Raw genomic sequence first — 9993 nt, forward strand, 5'->3', positions numbered from 1 at the left:
ACTCTTAATCATTACTTATTCGAATCCTAAGTGCTCTGATGAGAGGTCGTTTTAAGAGCATGCTTGTGTCAACCTTTAAAAGGTTTCTGTCTGGGCATCCTGGACCATCCTGGTATTTAAATCCTGGGTTTACCAGGTGGTGAGGACTGGAGGTAGGTTTTTCCAGCCACTAGAGACAGGCACAGCCATGCGAATGACGGCATCCATCAAGGCCGCCTTTTCTTCAGATGTCTCACTTTCAGAATCACAGAATCTACCAAATAAAACATTAAGGCCACCATCAACCAGCTTCCCACTTCCCTTCCCCCAAAAAGGGGCACGCAAGAGCCCACAGAAACAGGCTGGACACACAGGCCCTGCTCACCTGGGAAGATGATTTCAGTCACTGTCTTCAGCTCCAATTCCTGCACTTAGAACACACATTATAATCTAGCTCCTAATCTAGCTGGATTCTGCTCCAGTTTAATTGACCAAGGCATCACCCCTTCCAAGCCGCCTCAGTGAAACCAGCGTAGCCCACTGGATGGAATGCTAAGTGCAGCTGTGCCCAGAAGGAAAGAGAGAGCACCACCACAGGAGGGAAGAAGGGAGGGCATAAGCAGAGCCTGTACAAAATCAGAAACACATTTCTAGAACATGGTGGGCTTGGGGGAAGAGGAGAAAGAAATCAACAAAACGTCCCAATAATTTCACGGCAGAACTAGAAGAGAGCATTTACAGCTATTCCAGGACACTCCCACAGGAAGCTTTTCCTGGATGCACAGACCTTCACAGCACTGACAACCCTCAGGTGACCGTGCTGGCTCGTACATGTGGTCATGATGTCACAGCGTGAGAAGAACACAACAGAATGCCCAAGAGGCATCTGGACAGCACATAGCAAAAAAGAAAAAAAAAAAAAAAACGGCTGAGCTCCCCTCCACAGAACCCCATTAAAAACCAAAGTGTGTCTATTACAAAGTCACATTTTCCATTTTTCTGCTTTATAAAGTCAGCAATGCTGGAGGGTAGGAATGAGTGCAAAAGGGGGGTGTGAGGCTCACGGATGTCCCTTCAGTGAGCAAAAGGAAGGGCTGGCTGCACGCCTCCCTCCCATTTCGGACAAACACACACATGTCCAGATTCAGGCTGTGGTGACTAGGTCACTCCCAGTCTTATTCTATATCGAAATAACGTCTTCCTGAAACCACACAGAGACCACATGCCCGCAGATCTCCTCCCCAACTGTGAACTATTCCCCCAGCATGGCCAGGGGATGAGATTCTGCCAGCAACAGGATGCCAAACCCTTCCACAGGAAAATAATTCACTTGCCACTATTTTTACTTGTATGATCCTCCCAGATAGGATTAGTTCCTTCTTTGAAGGATACTTGGAAGAAGTCACTGTGACCTGTCAGACTGCAGGGAGCTATCATGTTGCTGTCAAGCCTCCAGGACAGGACGTATCAAAGGTATCAATCTGGCTGATACTCTGTTCAAAGTCCTGTGAGCGGGTGGGATGGCCTGGGGTTCTCCTGAAGTACCAGAAAGTGTAGTTGTACTGCAAGGGATGCTCTCAGATCCACGACAACAGCCTTCCTCTTGCTGCTGCTCTGACTCTTGTCCCGTTCCTATGCTTCCTTCTCACCATCTTTCTATGTGCTGTTTTCTTCATTCTGATCATGGTCCCCGCTGTCATCATCTTTCAAGGGCTTGGACTTGTTCACTTTCTTGCTGCTGTCGCCACCGCCTCACAGAGTGAGGCTATCGCTTTTACGTGATGATACTCAGGGCCACTTCATGGGTGCGTGAACTGTGCAGCAGGGCCCTGTGCTTGTTCAATGCTCTGTTGTCATAATCTTGAAACTCTTAATAATTTTTTGAATGAGGAAACCCACTCTTTCATTTTGTATTGGATCCCACAAATCATGTAACCGGTGCTGAAAATATTTCAAAGAGCTTCATGTCAAACCTCCCCATTCATTTGGCCATTCTTTTTACAGAACCTGATTTAGGGTCTTTTAACCATCCTGGTTGTTCTTCTCGAAATTTTGTTCTCACCACAGACTCTACACATGACCTAGTCAGTGAGGAGTACAGTGGTACCTCAAAGACTGTTGTTATAAACAAGATTGTATGTATATTTGCAGTAATAGAAAGCAGTTAGTGTTTACCATGTGACTGGCATTATGTTAAGGACATTACATGTGTTATCTTATGTAATCCTCACATCAACCCTTCTAATTAAGAGACAGATTTGTGCCCAGTTTGCAGATAAGACGACTATGGCTTAGAGAGGTTACATAACTTGCTGAAGACCATACAGTTACAGGCGGCAAAGAACGCGAACCCAGGTCTGACAGACTCTTTTACAGCAGCTGTACTAGGGCTTCTCCCGAGTTATTAGAGACACTCACTACTTAGGTGGCTAGAGGTGGCACACATTGAGCTAGTAACCAATTCCGATTGTACTGTCAACTAATTTTGATCTATGGTGATTCAGCTGCGAAGGTCTCTTTGGATGTTAACTGAGCTATTCCCACATGGACATTTCCTTTTCCAGGTTCATGCCCTCTGTTAGGTTCCTTCCACTAAGATGAGCCTCTGTATTAGTTTCCAACTGCTGCTGTAACAAATTATCATAAACTTAGTGGGCTTAAAACAATATAAATGTATTATCCTGTAGTTCTGGAGGTCAGAAGTCGGAAATGGGCCTCACAGGGCTAAGATGAAGGTGTCAGCAGAGATGCGTTTCTTCCGGAGGCTCTAGGGGAGAATCTGTTCCTTGCCTGTCCATCTTCTAGAGGCTGCCTGCGTTCCTTGGCTTGTGGCCACGTCACTCCAATCTCTGCTTCTGTCATCATGTCCCCTGCTCTGACCATGACCCTTCTGCCTCCCTCTTATAAGAACCCTGTGATTACATTGAGCACTTGGATAATCTACAATAATCTCCCGATGTTCGGGTCAGCAGGTTAGTAACCTTAATCCCACCTGCAATTTGTAATTCTCCCTTGCCACGTAACATAACATATTCACAGGTTCAGGGGATGAAGACGTGGACATCTTTGGGCGTCCGTTATCCTGTCCACTGCAACCTCCCGACACACCACACACACCTAGTTCCTCGTGTGACCTGGATTCCAGGGCCTCCCCCTTCCTATGGACCCTGCTCACCTTCCTATGGATGCATTCTGGTTCTTCTAGGTTCAGCCAATAAACATTTATAGAGCACCTATTATGTGCTAGGCATTTTGCTAGGGGCAGGAGAGACCAAGAAAAAAAGACATTGTCCCTGCCCGGAAGGTGCTCACGTTTTAGTGAAGCTGACAGAAAACTCATAAAAGACAAGAAAATATGGCAATTACTGGGATAAAAGGGAGCATAGGTGGTGAAGGGGCACTCAGGACTTGGGGTCTAAGGTGGGGAGGGATATGCAAAGATATACCTTACTGCTCCTATTCCTATCAAGATCCACAAAATCAAAACAGTAGGATTCATCATGAAAAGTGAAGATCTATAATCTGGTCTCAGGCATCGCTAAAGTGTCAATGCCCAGTGATTCCAGGCAGGGCTGGGCTGTTCAGAAGCCAAGAAGCAAAGGAGCACACAGATCTCCTTCTGTGCTCCTGAAGGCCTTGCTTCAGCCTGGGGTCAGTGGCAGCCAGCAGGAATTACTCATTACCAGGGTGAGGAGGACCCCTGCCAAGTGGAATAAGCTATTTACAGTCTTCAAGTGGGATGGGCTCAACCCAGGGAGGGTTGATACTCTTATTTCCCCAGGCTCAGCCTGATCTAAGAAATGGCTTATTTTGAAAGTTGAAAAGGGAAAAAAATTGTTAGATTAAATATACAAAGATGTAATTTAGTTCCTCTCTGCATCTCAAATGTGGAGTCAGAGGAAGGAGCCCGAACTCCTAAGCTTTCAATGATTTATGTTTGTTTTTAGATACTGTATCACAGCCCAGGACCCGGGATGTGCCTGGACTGACCTTTGTTCCTACCTGCTGGCCACTTTGTAACTGTTATCAGAAGAAATCCGGAAGCTGTCATGGGAGTCTGTATGTTCCTGCCCACTGAGATTTCAGAGGAACCAGCTGGCTTTGTTTCCAGCTCTATACTGAACTCTGCTGTCTCCTTTCAGAAACACAAGCAGACGTGTGTGTAAGTGTGTGTGTCTGTGTATGTGTGTGTTTTCATTTTCCTGTTTAACCTGAATAGCTATGACAAAACAGGGTCACTTATTTTAAAAAATCTCTGTCTGTCTGTCTCTCTCTCTCTCACACACACACACACACACACACAGAGAAATTTCCTTTCTAGTGGAACATAACCAAAATGCTACTTAGATGACACTGAATTCATGTTAAATCAGATGACTTTGTGAAATCACTAGTATTTGTACAGGGCTTTATAGTTGGCCAAAGGTGTTCTTAGCCGTTGAATTCTGCTCCTTATAAATCTTGTGAAACGCTGTCCTGGTTGGGGGTCCATTAAGCCTTAAGGACCTTTCAAATGCAGAGACCCTTCTGAGCACATTGACTGAATGGGGACTTCTTGTGTTTTACTCTGAATGAAATATATCTGCCCTTCATCTACAAAGGACTAAAGCCAGGGATCAGCTGTACTCTCTGCTGTGTCCCATACCTAATATGTGGCCATCAGCCTTAGGCTGAATACCTCCTGCAAAAGGGGCATCACCTCCCAAGGCATCTTTGCTTGGTTCTGACAGATGGCCAGACGGAGACGTTAATAGATTCCCCTAGCACATTGACAAGAGGACCTCGAGAGGACACCTTCAAGGGGTTTGGTGTGGGCCCATTACAGGTTCTCTATATTGGAATCAGCCAACCAACTCATTCAGATCTTTTCTCCTGGATAATATGAATGACAGGGGGTCACACATAAACAATGCACAAGGCCTGCTCTTTATCCCAATACTTGAAGTACGAGTTACCCTGTGGCTAAAGAAGACATTGTCCTGCATCTTTACAATAAGCTTGCATTAGTGAGGGGAATATGGATGCTTCTCCTCCTTGAAACTTTAAAAAGTCAAATATAAAGTTCTAATTATTATGCTCATTCTGAAAGTGAGGACACCAAGTCTCAAAAAGATCAAGCGATCAACAAGGGCTCCTGGCTAGGAAGTAGCACAGCTAGCTTCTGTAACTTCGGCTACAGATTTTAGTTAATTAAAAACACATGCACACACACCCCCATCAAAAATCTAAGTGAGGCACTTCCCTGGTGGCCCAGTGGTTAAGAATCCACCTTCCAATGCAGGGGACACGGGTTTGATCCCTGGTGGGGGAATTAAGATTCCACATGCCACGGGGCAACTAAGCCCATGCACCACAACTACTGAGCATGCGAGCCACAACTAGAGAGCCCACGTACCACAAATACAGAGCCTACAGAGCCCACGCGCTCTGGAGCCCGCACGCCACAACGAAAGATCCCGCGTGCCGCAACTAAGACCCGACGCAGCCAAAAATAAAATAAAATAAATAAATAAATATATTTTTTAAATCTAAGTGAAAATTTTAAAAAATTAATTAAACCTAAACTTAAAAATTTTTTCATTTACTGTATGGACTTTAGATAATAAACCAAAACAAAAATCACCTGATATAGATTTTTGTTTTGGTTTATTATCTAAAGTCCATACATTAAATGAAAAAAATTTTAAGTTTAGGTTTAATTAATTTTTTAAAATTTTCACTTAGATTTAAAAAATATATTTATTTATTTATTTTATTTTATGAGGTGGATGGAGTTAGAGTCTGTCATACAGAGTGAAGTAAGTCAGAAAGAGAAAAACAAATACAGTAATGCTAACACATATATATGGAATTTAAGGGAAAAAAAAAAAGGCCATGAAGAACCTAGTGGCAAGATGGGAATAAAGACACAGACCTACTAGAGAATGGACTTGAGGATATGGGGAGGGGGAAGGGTAAGATGTGACAAAGTGAGAGAGTGGCATGGACATATATACACTACTAAACGTAAAATAGATAGCTAGTGGGAAGCAACCGCATAGCACGGGGAGATCAACTCTGTGCTTTGTGACCACCTAGAGGGGTGGGATAGGGAGGGTGGGAGGGAGGGAGACGCAAGAGGGAAGAGATTTGGGAACATATGTATATGTATAACTCATTCACTTTGTTATAAAGCAGAAACTAACACACCACTGTAAAGCAATTATACTCCAATAAAGATGTTAAAAAAAAAATCTAGGAGAGCAGACAGCAGAAGCAAGAAAAACTACAATCCTGCAGCCTATGGACCAAAAACCACAGTTACAGAAAGAGAGACAAGATGAAAAGGCAGAGGGCTATGTACCAGACGAAGGAACAAGAAAAAACCCCAGAAAAACAACTGAATGAAGTGGAGATAGGCAACCTTCCAGAAAAAGAATTCAGAATAATGATAGTGAAGATGATCCAGGACCTCAGAATAAGAATGGAGGCAAAGATTGAGAAGATGCAAGAAATGATTAACAAAGACCTAGAAGAATTAAAGAACAAACAAACAGAGATGACCAATACAATAACTGAAATGAAAACTACACTGGAAGGAATCAATAGCAGAATAACTGAGGCAGAAGAACGGATAAGTGACCTGAAAGACAGAATGGTGGAATTCACTGCTGCGGAACAGAATAAAGAAAAAAGAATGAAAAGAAATGAAGACAGCCTAAGAGACCTCTGGGACAACATTAAACGCAACAACATTCGCATTATAGGGGTCCCAGAAGGAGAAGAGAGAGAGAAAGTACCAGAGAAAATCTTTGAAGAGATTATAGTCGAAAACTTCCCTAACATGGGAAAGGAAATAGCCACCCAAGTCCAGGAAGCGCAGAGAGTCCCATACAGGATAAACCCAAGGAGAAACATGCCGAGACACATAGTAATCAAAGTGGCAAAAATTAAAGACAAAGAAAAATTATTGAAAGCAGCAAGGGAAAAACGACAAATAACATACAAGGGAACTCCCATAAGGTTAACAGCTGATTTCTCAGCAGAAACTCTACAAGCCAGAAGGGAGTGGCATGATATACTTAAAGTGATGAAAGGGAAGAACCTACAACCAAGATTACTCTACCCAGCAAGGATCTCATTTAGATTTGATGGAGAAATCAAAAGCTTTACAGACAAGCAAAAGCTAAGAGAATTCAGCACCACCAAACCAGCTCTACAACAAATGCTAAAGGAACTTCTCTAAGTGGGAAACACAAGAGAAGAAAAGGACCTACAAAAACAAACCCAAAACAATTAAGAAAATGGTCATAGGAACATACATGTCGATAATTACCTTAAACGTGAATGGATTAAATGCCCCAACCAAAAGACATAGACTGGCTGAATGGATACAAAAACAAGACCCATATATATGCTGTCTACAAGAGACCCACTTCAGACCTAGGGACACATATAGACTGAAAGTGAGGGGATGGAAAAAGATATTCCATGCAAATGGAAATCAAAAGAAAGCTGGAGTAGCTATACTCATATCAGATAAAATAGACTTTAAAATAAAGAATGTTACAAGAGACAAGGAAGGACACTACATAATGATCAAGGGATCAATCCAAGAAGAAGATATAACAATTATAAATATATATGCACCCAACATAGGAGCACCTCCATACATAAGGCAACTGCTAACAGCTATAAAAGAGGAAATCGACAGTAACACAATCATAGTGGGGGACTTTAACACCTCACTTACACCAATGGACAGATCATCCAAAATGAAAATAAATAAGGAAACAGAAGCTTTAAACGACACAATAGACCAGTTAGATTTAATTGATATATATAGGACATTCCATCCAAAAACAGCAGATTACACGTTCTTCTCAAGTGCGCACGGAACATTCTCCAGGATAGATCACATCTTGGGTCACAAATCAAGCCTCAGTAAATTTAAGAAAATTGAAATCATATCAAGCATCTTTTCTGACCACAACGCTATGAGATTAGAAATGAATTACAGGGAAAAAAACGTAAAAAAGACAAACACATGGAGGCTAAACAATACGTTACTAAATAACCAAGAGATCACTGAAGAAATCAAAGAGGAAATCAAAAAATACCTAGAGACAAATGACAATGAAAACACGACGACCCAAAACCTATGGGATGCAGCAAAAGCAGTTCTAAGAGGGAAGTTTATAGCTATACAAGCCTATCTCAAGGAACAAGAAAGATCTCAAGTAAACAATCTAACCTTACACCTAAAGAAACTAGAGAAAGAAGAACAAACAAAACCCAAAGTTGTAGAAGGAAAGAAATCATAAAGATCAGAGCAGAAATAAATGAAATGGAAGCAAAGAAAACAATAGCAAAGATCAATAAAACTAAAAGTTGGTTCTTTGAGAAGATAAACAAAATTGATAAACCATTAGCCAGACTCATCAAGAAAAAGAGGGAGAGGACTCAAATCAATAAAATCAGAAATGAAAAAGGAGAAGTTACAACAGACACCGCAGAAATACAAAGCATCCTAAGAGACTACTACAAGCAACTTTATACCAATAAAATGGACAACCTGGAAGAAATGGACAAATTCTTAGAAAGATATAACCTTCCAAGACTGAACCAGGAAGAAACAGAAAATATGAACAGACCAATCACAAGTAATGAAATTGAAACTGTGATTAAAAATCTTCCAACAAACAAAAGTCCAGGACCAGATGGCTTCACAGGTGAATTCTATCAAACATTTAGAGAAGAGCTAACACCTATCCTTCTCAAACTCTTCCAAAAAATTGCAGAGGAAGGAACACTCCCAAACTCATTCTATGAGGCCACCATCACCCTGATGCCAAAGCCAGACAAAGACACTACAAAAAAAGAAAATTACAGACCAATATCACTGATGAATATAGATGCAAAAATCCTCAACAAAATACTAGCAAACAGAATCCAACAACACATTAAAAGGATCATACACCACGATCAAGTGGGATTTATCCCAGGGATGCAAGGATTCTTCAATATATGCAAATCAATCAATGTGATACACCATATTAACAAATTGAAGAATAAAAACCATATGATCATCTCAATAGATGCAGAAAAACCTTTGACAAAATTCAACACCCATTTATGATAAAAACTCTCCAGAAAGTGGGCATAGTGGGAACCTACCTCAACATAATAAAGGCCATATATGACAAACCCACAGCAAACATCATTCTCAATGGTGAAAAACTGAAAGCATTTCCTCTGAGATCAGGAACGAGACAAGGATGTCTACTCTCACCACTATTATTCAACATAGTTCTGGAAGTCCTAGCCACGGCAATCAGAGAGGAAAAAGAAATAAAAGGAATACAAATTGGAAAAGAAGAAGTAAAACTGTCACTGTTTGTGGATGACATGATACTATACATAGAGAATCCTAAAACTGCCACCAGAAAACTGCTAGAGCTAATTAATGAATATGGTAAAGTTGCAGGATACAAAATGAATGCACAGAAATCTCTTGCATTCCTATACACTAATGATGAAAAATCTGAAAGAGAAATTATGGAAACACTCCCATTTACCATTGCAACAAAAAGAATAAAATACCTAGGAATAAACCTACCTAGGGAGACAAAAGACCTGTATGCAGAAAACTATAAGACACTGATGAAAGAAATTAAAGATGATACCAACAGATGGAGAGATATACCATGTTCTTGGATTGAAAGAATCAACATTGTGAAAATGAGTATACTACCCAAAGCAATATACAGATTCAATGCAATCCCTATCAAATTACCAATGGCATTTTTTAAGGAGCTAGAACAAATCATCTTAAAATTTGTATGGAGTCACAAAAGACCCCGAATAGCCAAAGCAGACTTGAGGGGAAAAAATGGAGCTGGAGGAATCAGACTCCCTGACTTCAGACTATACTACAAAGCTACAGTAGTCAAGACAATATGGTACTGGCACAAAAACAGAAACATAGATCAATGGAACAAGATAGAAAGCCCAGAGATTAACCCACACACCTAT

At 41.3% G+C, this 9993-nt stretch overlaps 1 pseudogene; it reads right to left on the reverse strand.

Annotated features, from left to right (window-relative positions):
* Positions 1-1123: 1123 nt before the first annotated feature.
* LOC132359836 (eukaryotic translation initiation factor 4E type 2-like) lies at positions 1124-4030 on the reverse strand (annotated as a pseudogene).
* Positions 4031-9993: the final 5963 nt, after the last annotated feature.

The sequence above is a fragment of the Balaenoptera ricei genome, chromosome 1 (assembly GCF_028023285.1).
Source record: "Balaenoptera ricei isolate mBalRic1 chromosome 1, mBalRic1.hap2, whole genome shotgun sequence".
Lineage (NCBI taxonomy): Eukaryota > Metazoa > Chordata > Mammalia > Artiodactyla > Balaenopteridae > Balaenoptera > Balaenoptera ricei.